This window comes from Dendropsophus ebraccatus, chromosome 15 (assembly GCF_027789765.1).
Source record: "Dendropsophus ebraccatus isolate aDenEbr1 chromosome 15, aDenEbr1.pat, whole genome shotgun sequence".
NCBI lineage: Eukaryota > Metazoa > Chordata > Amphibia > Anura > Hylidae > Dendropsophus > Dendropsophus ebraccatus.
The window spans coordinates 8,494,606-8,507,798 of NC_091468.1; the positions used below are offsets into that span (position 1 = coordinate 8,494,606).

At 40.3% G+C, this 13,193-nt stretch overlaps 1 long non-coding RNA gene across 1 annotated transcript; it reads left to right on the top strand.

Moving 5' to 3' along the window:
* The first annotated feature begins 312 nt into the window (after positions 1-312).
* Positions 313-4,653, top strand: LOC138774251 (uncharacterized). Its single transcript, XR_011360275.1, has 3 exons — positions 313-452; positions 539-623; positions 4,584-4,653. It is a non-coding gene; the product is annotated as an uncharacterized lncRNA (long non-coding RNA).
* The last annotated feature ends 8,540 nt before the right edge of the window (positions 4,654-13,193 follow it).

A 13,193-nucleotide genomic window follows, 5' to 3' on the forward strand; every position in this document is an offset into this window, starting at 1 on the left:
AGATTTATCAAACTGGTGTAAGGTAGAAAAGGCTCAGTTGCCCCTAGCAACCAATCAGATTCCACGTTTCATTTCTCACAGACTCTTTGGAAAATGAAAGGTGGAATCTGATTGGTTGCTAGGGGCAACTGAGCCAGTTTCACTTTACACCATGTTTGATAAATCTCCCCCTAGATCTAGAAGAGATCCTGGAGGGTCTGGATTGGGTTCTGGAAGGTGATAGCCCCTCTGGTCTGTGCAGAGGCCTGAGCATGTCACCGTCCTCTAAGTGAATGTGCTAATGTTGGGACTAAGCCAAAATGAGACCCTACAAGGAAGTTATGGTGGCGAATACGGGGAATAGGGTGACGGAAGAGAAGTCAGAGGAGAAATAACAATAGCTCTCCCTGTCCTGATCCTCTACAATGGGATATGGGCCCTCTCCTCCGTGTCCTCCCCTGTACTACACTCCGGTATATTCCTCTATCCACCACCATCTGTTACTCTAAACTTCTGTTATTCTGAACCTGCAAAGTGTGAAAACTATTTTTTTTTACAGGAAGCCAAATATTGTGCAAAGAGCTTATTAAGTTTCCACACATCCCTGCCGTGACTACTCACATTATGTGGCTTTTGTGGGCTGGGTAAGTCGTTTTTTATTCCCTCCTTGGAATCACACATAACTAGTCAGTAACACGTGGGCGGGCGAGCGAGAAGGAAGCAGCCAGCAACGTCCATACACAGAACGCGCCTTCATCCTCTTCCCATGCACTTGCTTCCATATAGATCTGTTTATGAGAAATAGATATGTAAAATCCCTTTAATCCCATGATCCAAAAAAAAAAATATGATAATCCGCCCCTTATTTCCAGAACAGAACTGGATTATAGTGGTCACCCAAAGAAGAATACTTAGAAGAAGGGAACAATTAGGACATTTCTCAGTTTCAAAAAGTTACCATTTTTATATCGGACTTTCTACCCCTACAATGTGCTCTCCGAGACTGCTCAGTAATATCCGTCTGTTCCCACTGATGCCAGGTTAAAGGTATCTTACCCTACTAAGCAGCAACTAACTAACCGGAATCCATATACCTTGCCTTGAGGGTCTATTGGGGTTTAAATATTGTTAAAAAATTATTTTAGGGTAAGGCCCCTTCACACTACGGAAAAACAGGCAAAAAGTCTGAGCGGAACCCCTGCCCGTGGACTCTGCTCGGAATCCCACCTGCTATCTGTTTCTTTGGGATGCATCGCGCGCCTCCGCTCTCCATACCTCTCATGACATGTCAATTCTTTGAGCAGAGATTTACGGAGAGCGGAGGTGCGCGAGGCATGTCCAATGAGCAGAATGGGAAGCATCATAGGGCCCTCTGACCTGCTTTCTATAATCTGTAATACCGAGGCAAAATTGTGTCTGTATTATCCTCCTGGAACTAGTCTACAAATAAAAAAATTAAAAAGAGAAAAAATAAAAAACTCAAAAGAGAGAACTGCTTTCCCTAGCTTGAAGGGATACTCTGGCAAAAAAAAAAAATGTTTGTTTGTTTTTTCAAATCAACTGGTTTTAGAAAATTATATAGATTTGTAATTTACTTCTATTTAAAAATCTCCAGTCTTCCAGTACTTATCAGCTGCTGTATGTCCTGCAGGAAGGGGTGTATTCTCTCCAGTCTGACACTGTGCTCTCTGCTGCCACCTCTGTCCATGTCAGGAACTGTCCAGAGCAGCAGCAAATGCTCATAGAAAACCTCTCCTCCTCTGGACAGTTCCTGGCATGGACAGAGGTGGCAGCAGAGAGCACTGTGTCAGACTGGAAAGAATACACCACTTCCTGTAGGACATACAGCAGCTGATAAGTATGGAAAGACTTGAGATTTTTAAATAGAAGTCAATTACAAATCTATATAACTTTCTGATATCAGTTAATTTGAAAGAAAAATATTTTCACCCCTTTAATTTGTTATGGCCTTATAACCAGACTTTAGGGTTACCGTCATTTTCTTAGCGTGTAGATCTGCCATTTTGTAGGGTAACAGCATAAAATTCAGAAAAAAAATTAAGAAAAATCTGTAATATTCTTTTTATATTCTATTTTTACTTGTTATAATTCATTTGAAATTCTGGTGAGAATTTTTTAAATTAAATGTGCTAAAAAACATTAAAAAAAGCATATATATTTATTTTGGTGTAAGAAGTTTAGCTTTCAAAACTTTTTTTGTCTATTTTACCACCAAATCTTATGTTTTTTTTTTTTTACATTTCATAAATAACTTAGAGCAGTCCTATTATCTATTCTTGGAGAAGAAGAAAAAAACTTCAAGCGCTGTGTTTATTATTCCTGGTAACGTGCCAGGATACCCCTTTAAAAAAGATCTACATTTTGCTGACATAAATGTGTCAGGGAGCATAAAATGAGCTTTTTACTTCACAACAACACATCATTTCGGAGTGAATGTTGACCCTTTTCGGGCTGCAGAGAAGTTCACAGATAAAATACTGTTGTAAACACTCAATGTGGATATAGATAAAGTTGGAGGAACTAGGCCTGTGTTTATCAACCTCTTAGCCCCCGAAAGACAAATGTGGTTTTCATAAAATCTCTTGACAGCCAGGTACCGCTCCACGTGACTCATGCTATGATGTAGCGTCCCATCCGCTCGGCTAAAAGAAGAAAAATTAGCTGCGTTTAAAAAAAAAAAAATTCTGTTGAGCAATTTTTTTAGACAAAAAATTGCAGAAAATAGTCAACAATAACAAAAAGTAATGAAAATATTTCCGGACAAAATAAATTGTAGAAAACCATGAACAATAGTTATACTTGTTAGCTTATTATGTGGAACTTTGGGAATCTAGGTATTCTGTGTTGTTCGGACCCACCAATTTTTGTGTGTATGGGAGCCTTCTAACTCGGCCTTAAAGGGGTTGTCCAGTGAAAATCTTTTTCTTTCAAATCAACGGGTATCAGAAAGTTTTATAGTTTTGCAATCTAGTCTTCTTGTACTTATTAGCTGCTGTATGTCCTGCAGGAAGTGTTTTATTTTCAGCCTGACACAGTGCTCTCTGCTGACATCTCTGGCCGAGACAAGAACTGTCCCGAGCAGGAGAAGTTTTCTGTGGGGATTTATAGAAAACCAAGACAAAGTTCCTGTCTCGGCCAGAGATGTCAGCAGAGAGCACTGTGTCAGACTGAAAATAAAACACTTCCTGCAGGACATACAGCAGCTGATAAGTATGGGAAGACTTGAGATTTTTAAATAGAAGTAAATTACAAATCTATATAACTTTCTGACACCAGTTGATTTGAAAGAAAAAGATTTTCGCTGGACAACCCCTTTAATAGGTGATGTCATAGGAGAGAATGCTGAATTTTTAATTGTCCAATTCTTTTATTTTCTTAGAAGATAAGCCACTACCAGAGGAGTCGGGTAGCGGCTTCCCCTTCTCTTCCCATTCTGATTACAAGCCGAGCTGTCATGTGCATGTAAGGATTGGGAGAGAGAACTCTTTTTAGCTTTAGCCACTAAAGGTCTCCATACACCTTACACTTTAGTTGGACAAAGTCGCCACGGTTTAAGCTGGTTCGGCTGTCTGTATATGGTATATGGGGCTCTCCCGACTATCCACTAACAGATGATGTCAGTGGTGATAAGGGTCAGGCATGATGGAAAATCATCACCCAACCCCTTTGTTCTGGGACGGATAAGCTGCAGTCAGAGCTCTCTGGCTGTGGCTTCACCCTTCACTCCCCATAGAGAACACAGCTCGTTTACTTAGCCTCCCAGAATGAGTTTCGAATCCTGTGACTGTGGGAGCTCAGTAGTCGATATAACGGCCATGCTCCCGCTCTAACTGCAAAACTGGAGATCCTGGCAGTTTAACCCATTCCGTGCCACAGTCAAATCCTGACTGCAGCATGTAACGGAACTGTGGGGCTCTGCGACCACATCAGCAGTCCAGCTCCATAATCAGCGAGTAAAGAGCAATGAAAAAGTATATGTGCTTAAAATTTATACCAATGGACAAAAAATAGCACAAAACAAGCCCCACCCACCTCCGTCAAGAAAAAATGAAAACTTGTGGCAACACTATTTTTTATATATTTTTTTTAAATAAAAAGTCTTTCTATTGTACCAAACCAATAAAACTTAGAAATTAACACATAAATTGTACTGATGCAGTGTTCACATGTATAAGTTTATTTTTACTGCATGGTGAGTGATGTAGATTTGAAATAGAAACAAAAAAATGTATGTCATCTATTCAGTATGAACCCCAAATAGTGCTACTAAAAAGTGCCAAGAAAAAAATGGCTACGTCAATGAAAAATTAGACAATTAAGAAAAGAAAAAGAAAAAGGGGACAAGCTAATTTTGCCAGGATAACCTCTTAAAACAATAGACTGTGGTTGCAGGAAGCCGCCACTAGGGGAGCCCTATGAAGTGAAAGTTCTGTATTAATCTGTATGCAGTGAGCTCCATTATCCCGCTACCATTACAAGTCTTTATGATTCTCCTTAATGATGTGATTATTAGTAAATGTTTGCAGATAAAATACTATATAGCGGAGTCACGTCTCAGGAATGTCTCCCATTTTTCTTCATAGGTATTATCTAAGACAACATGGAATCAGGAATCCTCCTCAAATACTCGTCAAATTAATAAAATAGAACAGACAAAACCTATTACTGCGCGGCAATATCTATAATTGGTTAAATGAACCGACACTACCATAAACCAACGCTACCATAAAGTGTCCAAACCATAGTACGATGAATAGCCAAATAAATAATACTGCCATGCTGTTCTCAGATATGACTGCACATACCAGACCAGTTTTAGTTTTAGACAAATCTGGGTCATAGTATACACATAATATAGAATTAAGCGTATAAATACTGCTGAAATAGTGCAAAGAAGTGCTCAATAGTACAACCACTCAGTGAAAGTAAAAACACTGTACGATGCTAAAATAATATTTGGACTCCTATAGAGTTTGCTGAAATAATGCTGCCACATAGTGCTCTAATAACTATGTAATACAATGTATCTTATATAATCATACAATTATTCATATGCAATTCCCAGAAATAATGCTGCCATATAGTGTTTAAAAAGTAATAATGTAATACAATGTATCTTATACAAACATACAATTATTCTTATACAATCCACTGAAATAATACTGCCATATTGTGCTGCAGTAATAAAAATGTTATACAAGGTATTATACAATTATTCCTATACAATGCACTGAAATAATACTGCCATATTGTGCTGCAGTAATAAAAATGTTATACAAGGTATTATACAATTATTCCTATACAATGCACTGAAATAATGCTGCCATATCGTTTAGTTTCAAAAGTAATAATATACCTTATACAAACATACAATTATTTCTATACTTAAAAATGCTGCCATATAGTGCTTCCACAGTAATAATGTAATACAATGTATCTTTTACAATCACAATTATTCCTATACCGTATGCCGTACAGTGCCATAATACTGTACTGCAATATAACTGATAGAAACATACAATGATCCCTATACAATGTGCTGAAATACTGCTGCCTTATAGTGCTCCAACAATAACAACAATACTATGATGCAGTATATCTCATACAAACATACAGCATATGTACAGCATACATTAGGTAACTCTCTGCCCTGATATGGCCCAAATGCCCCTCTGTTACCTGAGGACCCAGTATTATAGATCAATGCCCCCCCCCCCCCCCCCCCCCCCTCCATGTTATTCAGCCCTCTGACAGCCCAGACCACCCGGTCACCATAGGAGCTAATTGTTAATTATTCATCCTCCTGGTGCCTATAAAAGCCATAAAGCAGTCATGTAGGATCAGGAATGGCGGCCATTAATCAGAGCGGCTGCCCGAGCCGATCTGCACTCTGTCTCAGGTCAGCAACAACTGTCTGACACCTATTAACACCAGTGCGGTTGACTGGCCATGCGTTCATGCTGTGAGACTGTCCTGACTTCACACATCACCACAATCCCACAGACCGCCTCACAATTCATTATACCACCCCACTAGTCGTTATATTATACTGCCCCATTATACAATATACCGCCCCATGGTGGTTATACTGCCCCATTATACATTATACCGCCCCATGGTTGTTATATTATACTGCCCCATTATACATTATACCACCCCACTAGTCGTTATATTATACTGCCCCATTATACATTATACCACCACATTAGTCATTATATAATACCGCCCCAATAGTCGTTATATTATACTGCCCCATTATACATTATACCACCACATTAGTCATTATATAATACCGCCCCAATAGTCGTTATATTATACTGCCCCATTATACATTATACCACCCCACTAGTCGTTATATTATACTGCCCCATTATACATTATACCGCCCCATGGTTGTTATATTATACTGCCCCATTATACATTATACCACCACATTAGTCATTATATATTACCGCCCCACTAGTCGTTATATTATACTGCCCCATTATACAATATACCGCCCCATGGTGGTTATACTGCCCCATTATACATTATACCACCCCACTAGTCGTTATATTATACTGCCCCATTATACAATATTCCGCCCCATGGTCGTTATATTATACTGCCCCATTATACATTATACCACCACATTAGTCATTATATAATACCGCCCCACTAGTCGTTATATTATACTGCCCCATTATACATTATACCACCCCACTAGTCGTTATATTATACTGCCCCATTATACATTATACCGCCCCATGGTTGTTATATTATACTGCCCCATTATACATTATACCACCACATTAGTCATTATATAATACCGCCCCACTAGTCGTTATATTATACTGCCCCATTATACATTATACCGCCCCATGGTTGTTATATTATACTGCCCCATTATACATTATACCACCACATTAGTCATTATATAATACCGCCCCACTAGTCGTTATATTATACTGCCCCATTATACATTATACCACCCCACTAGTTATATTATACTGCCCTATTGTACATTATACCACCCCACTAGTTATATTATACTGCCCCATTATACATTATACCACCACACTAGTCGTTATATTATACTGCCCCATTATACATTATACCGCACCACTAGTCGTTATATTATACTGCCCTATTGTACATTATACCGCCCCACTAGTTATATTATACTGCCCTATTGTACATTATACTGCCCCACTAGTCGTTACATTATACCGCCCCACTAGTCGTTATATTATACCGCCCCACTAGTCGTTACTTTTTTTATCAAGTAAAAATTGTTTCTTAATCTCCAAATTATAGATATCAAATGGATGAGATGTTTCCATTCCTGTAACACGGATGCATTGACCTGTAAAAGTTATATGGATCAAAAGTAGAAACATTTCATGTGAATTTACTCCTAAAAGGGTCTATTTTTTTTTTAGAGTATTCCTAATTGCTGGCAGTCTCGTCCTATCATTTCATTCTAGCCAGGAGGACCTGATGGAGCCCGAAACACTGGGGAAGATTTATCAAAGTGACACTGGCTCAGTTTCCCCTAGCAACCAATCAGATTCCACCTTTCATTTTCCAAAGAGTGTGAGGAATGAAAGGTGGAATCTGATTGGTTGCTAGGGGCAACGGGGCCTGTTTCACTTTACACCATGTTTGATAAATCTCCCCCATAGTGTCTGTTTTCTGCAATAAACTACTAACGCCAAGAACACCTGGGTGTGTGACACTTCCATGTGTAGTCATTTTCTTCTAAAAAAAAAAAAAAAAATTTTTTTTTATATATATTTAATTTAAAAGGCATATAATGTTATCAAATGGTATCTCTGGAGATTTTTTTTTTCTTGTAAATCAACTGGTGTCAGAAAGTTATACAGATTTGTAAATTAAGTCTATTTTAAAATCTCCAGTCTTCCAGTACTTATCAGCTGCTGTATGTCTTGCAGGAAGTGGTGTATTTTCTGCAGTCTGACACAGGGCTCTCTGCTGCCACCTCTGTCCATGTCAGGAACTGTCCAGAGCAGGAGAGGTTTTCTATGGGGATTTGCCCCATGTACAGAAAAGTAATATTATTCACCAGAATGCCCCTTTAAGACATGACAACACTAAGGGGGACATGTATCAATGGGCGTACAGGGGTTTTTCGGCGGAAAGTGCCGATTTGCGCATTATTTTATTCGCAAATGGCCGATTTGCGAATAAAATATTCGCAAATCGCACTTTCCGCCGGGTACGCCGGGGGGGGCGGGGAGGGGGTGTGAAGGGGGCGGAACGGAGGGCGCGGACTCAGAGTCCGCGTGATTCACCATCCGTTCCGCCAAAAGATACACCGAAAACCTACTCCAGTCCTCAGCTGGCGTAGGTTTTCAGCCGTGCGCATCGGAGCGCACGGGATTTATGTAGAGGCAGTCCGCCTCTACATAAATCCCTGTAGCGCCGGAGATGCGGGGACATTTTTAAGTCCGGCGTAAAAAACGTCGGACTTAATAAATGTCCCCCTTAGGATCTATTTTGCCACATAAACATTGCTGCACTCAGAAATAGAGAATAAATGGAGCACTGGCTGTGAATACATAGAGAGCACTATTCATTCCAGGGACAATTTTGTTTAAATTGATGGGAATCTAATCAATCTTAAAGGGGTATTCCACTCACATATAACTTTTGATATGTCGCTGGCCATGGTGAGACTAACAATTCCTTCCATACTTGTTATTATCTATTCAGTCTCCTTCCCTGAGTTCTCAGCTGCTGCTTTCTACTGAAGACACAAGAATCTGTGTGTGAGCTTTTCTCTCTGTCTCCCCCTCCTCCCCGCTCCCTTCTGAGACGGCTGATGTACACAAGTCCCTGGCAGTCTGTATCTGCAACATTGTAACTTCTTTATAATGCTGGGAGGATTAATCACAGTGAGTTCATCAGCAACTTGACCTTGGAATAACCCTCCCAGCATTACAAAGAAGCTAAAATGTTGCACATAAAGCCTGCCAGGCTTGTTTACGTTAGCTGTCTCAGAAAGGAGGAGGGGGAGACAGAGAGAAAAGCTCACACACAGATTTTTGTGTCTTCGGCAAAAAGCAGCAGCTGAGAACTGGGGGAAGGAGACTGAATAGATAATAACAAGTATGGAAGGAATTGTTAGTCTCACCATGGGCAGCAGCAAATCAAAAGTTATGTATGAGTAGAATACCCCTTTAATCCCACCAATGAACCTATAAATGGAGGATAAATTGAAATGGGAGTACCCCTTTAATATCCCCATAATATATATTATAAACCACCATCACACAGGCCATTGAGGAGTTACCTGTAAGACATAGGAAATGTTTATTGTTATTATTATTATTATTATATATTTATATGTGTAAGTAAATGACAGATATACACAGAGGACCCTGACCGCCTAGACTTACACTCTACAAGGTTGAGAAAAAAATTCCTTAGTTTTTTATTTAAAAAAAAACTGTATAAACCCTTTCCTGTCCCGTCCCATTGTTTTATCTGCTTTACACCATTTGTACATTTACAGGGAAACACCTTCACAGATTTGTTCTCCATAAAACGTCAATATCGGCTTAATGGCCGTCTTAAAGGCCCGGCTCGTAAAAAGATATGTTTAGTAAAAAAAAAAAAAAAAACATTTCTGCCCTCCATAAACGTTGTCCCGCTATCACACATCACATTTAGCTGGAAGTTTTATGGCCCAGAGCGAGGATTTAGGGAGAATCCTAAGGACACCATACAAGGCCCGGCTCCCGATTGAGGAATCATAAAAATATAACCATCCATTACATTACCACTATCTGGAGCCAGGGAATATACACAGACTATAAATCTGCGCGCCGCCGCTTTAAGGAATCGCATGTACGATGGGACGCATTCCTGGGAGATGGGATTAGAGGGGGAATGCTTATGAAAAAGTCTGGGAAGCCAAAAGATGTTCTGGTCCTCATTTATCAAGTGCTTATGACTGTGATATCCAGCAAATGGGTTGTGTTAAGAGGTAAGCCTTGACAAGGTGGCATCGTAATCCTGTCCGGATGATGCATAATATTAGTATTACGGCTTAGATCATTGCATGCTTTTAAAATCATCACCGCTAACAAGAAAGAGAGATTTCTGCTGCTGCTGCCGGCGGGCGGACTTTCCATTTGGTAAAGACCATAATATGTCAAAAAATTATGTAAATGGAAAGATCGCAACGTGTTTATAGAAATGCAGGCCCGGACGGGGGCCCCGGGAGGCCGCAGGGTGTTGGGTTACACGGGAAATCTGGGGCGTTGGACAAGTCACGGCGCCTTTAAATTTTGCACCTAAAATCTGTACTGTTTATGATAAATGCACAAACAAGCCGTAAATTGTGCGCATACCATAGTGTGAGGTATGACAACAGGCAGACACGGCCGGGAACTTCAAAGGGAACGGAGGATTAGTGTATACTGTAATGGGCTCACTGGCAGGATGCGGCTCTGCAGCTGTTTCTGCTGCTGAATGGACCGAAAAGTGCCAAAAATTCTATGTAATTCTATGTATTTATTTCCTCTTTTATCTCTCCAGTATCTATCTGCGGTGCCGCGGCCCAGATATGGTAGTAGGGCACAGCCACTGGTGCCTGGAGTCCCACTCACTCATAAGCCGGCTAAATGTTATTACCGTCAAATCAATAAATGTCAGGAAGTTATATCCATTATTAATTTACTTCTACTTAAAAATCTCCAGTCTTCCAGTACTTATCAGCTGCTGTATGTCCTCCAGGAAGTGAAGTATTCTCTCCAGTCTCACACAGTGCCCCTCCCCAGGAGACAGAGATCATGTGACCACTGTCTCACCTTTAGTTTGAGGTGGAGGATGTAGGTGAGACAGGAAGTAGAAAAGGTGGGAGGAGAGGAGTGGGAGGGCCTGGGAGGAGCCAGGGCATGGGGAAGATGGGGTGGGGGTGGGAGAAACAGGACATTCTGAATATGCATTGAAGGCTAGAGGAACAGCAAGACAGATGGAGAAGGTGGAAATTTGCATTAGAGGAGCAGGACTACTGTAAAATGAGAATTATCAGGGGGGACATAGGCAAGAACCTTGTATTGTTTAGAAGATTTGTTTTTAACAAGGCTGGCCAGAGTTCCCCTTTAAGGAATTATTATTATTGTCCCGGTCCTCTGTAGCCCCCGCATCACTCCCAATTCAATGCTGATGGCCTCCACATCATGTCACATTGCGATGTGGGGGATTGGTGCATATAACTTGTTTATTAGCCCCTGCTATCCTGCAAGATTTTTTTTTTTTTTTGCCCAGACAGCCCCTTTAAGTGCCATAGTATTCATGGGAACATTCACCCCCATTCACCCCTAAACCTGTCAGTGCTCCCTGAGGAAGTCCAGAGTCGATAGAGATGATGCATGATACAACACCAAGAACGAGAGGGGGAAGCGAGGAGGGTGAGTATACAGGAGGGTGAGTATACAGGAGGGTGAGTATACAGGAGGGTGAGTATACAGGATTTATCCAGTGCTGCTCCCCTTCCCAGCAATTGGGAAAAAACTAAATATCACCAGGTGACCGGGTCACGGGGGGCTATAAATAGGGCGATTCCTAGCAAAACCAGGAGAGCTGACATGTCTGCCACTTACACATCTTAATTTGCAGATGGAGAAAGTGATCGGTCACATGAGTATCCTGGATATGGCTCCCTATAGAGTAGATGAGGCTGCACTTGCTGGAGTCCTGTTTACCGTGCCCTTCTGCAAACTATCTGGGCATCGCCCGGCATTTTAATAAACTGGTATCGCTTTCGCTGGGTATGCGGCTTTGAACTTTCCTCGGCTGCGGGGGGATTGGGGGGGGGGATCAACTCATCAGTTCCGTGTTAAATGACGGCTCACGTTTGGAATGTGCTTTAAACAATTTACACCCACGCTCAGGTATACGTAGCATTTACTTGTGGATTTAAGCAACCAGAAAGTCACATAAGGCGTAATAAACTCTACAATCATCAGATATTTCTTCACACAATGAGGATTTCTGTACAAGATGACTAAAATTACCAGGAAATACTCGTCCTCCAGTTGAGCACTTTAGTCACCAGTAATTCTGATTCCTAAAAAGATAAACTAATATGTACTTAAAGGGCTTGTACATTATAAAATTAAAAAAACTTTAAAAAAAAATAGTTTTAAACATCACCCCATCCACTGTGTTATACAGCTGACGCTCATTTGTCACCCCTAACAAAAGAGATAACTCTGACTCATAAAAAGATAAACCAATATGTACTTAAAGGGCTTGTACATAATAAAATTTAAAAAAAAAACGTTAAAAATATATATATATACAGTTTTAAACACCACCCACTTGTCACTGTTCTCCTGTGTTATCTATATACTGGTGTCACCTGTTACTGTATTCCTGTGTTATCCATATACTGGTATCACTGTACTCCCATCTGTGTTATCTATATACTGGTGTCACCTATTACTGTACGCTTGTGTTATCCATATACTGGTGTCACTGTACTCCCATCTGTGTTATGTATATACTGGTGTCACCTGTCACTGTTCTCCTGTGTTATCCAAATACTGGTGTCACTGTACTCCTGTCTGTGTTATCTATATACTGGTGTCACCTGTTACTGTATTCCTGTGTTATCCATATACTGGTATCACTGTACTCCCGTCTGTGTTATCTATATACTGGTGTCACCTATTACTGTACTCTTGTGTTATCCATATACTGGTGTCACTGTACTCCCATCTGTGTTATGTATATACTGGTGTCACCTGTCACTGTTCTCCTGTGTTATCTATATACTGGTGTGACCTGTCACTGTTCTCCTGTGTTATCCAAATACTGGTGTCACTGTACTCCTGTCTGTGTTATCTATATACTGGTGTCACCTTTCACTGTCCTCCTGTCTGTGATGATAAGGAGGACATTGCCAGGAAGTGATCTGTACAGAACAGGAAGTCTCAGTTTAGTTATACCTAGTGGCAAGAATGAGATCTGCAAGATTTTATAATTTAGGTAGTAAAACAAAAACTAGCCCGCAAATAATAAAAAAAAAAATAAGAAACATAATTGGTATCACATATCGAAAAATAAAACAATCACAATAGGGCATTGAAAAAACTCTATAAAAAAACTCCATGAATTGTAAACTGTAATCACACTGACTGACAGGATAAAGCGTACATCAGTTTTATAAAAAATTAATT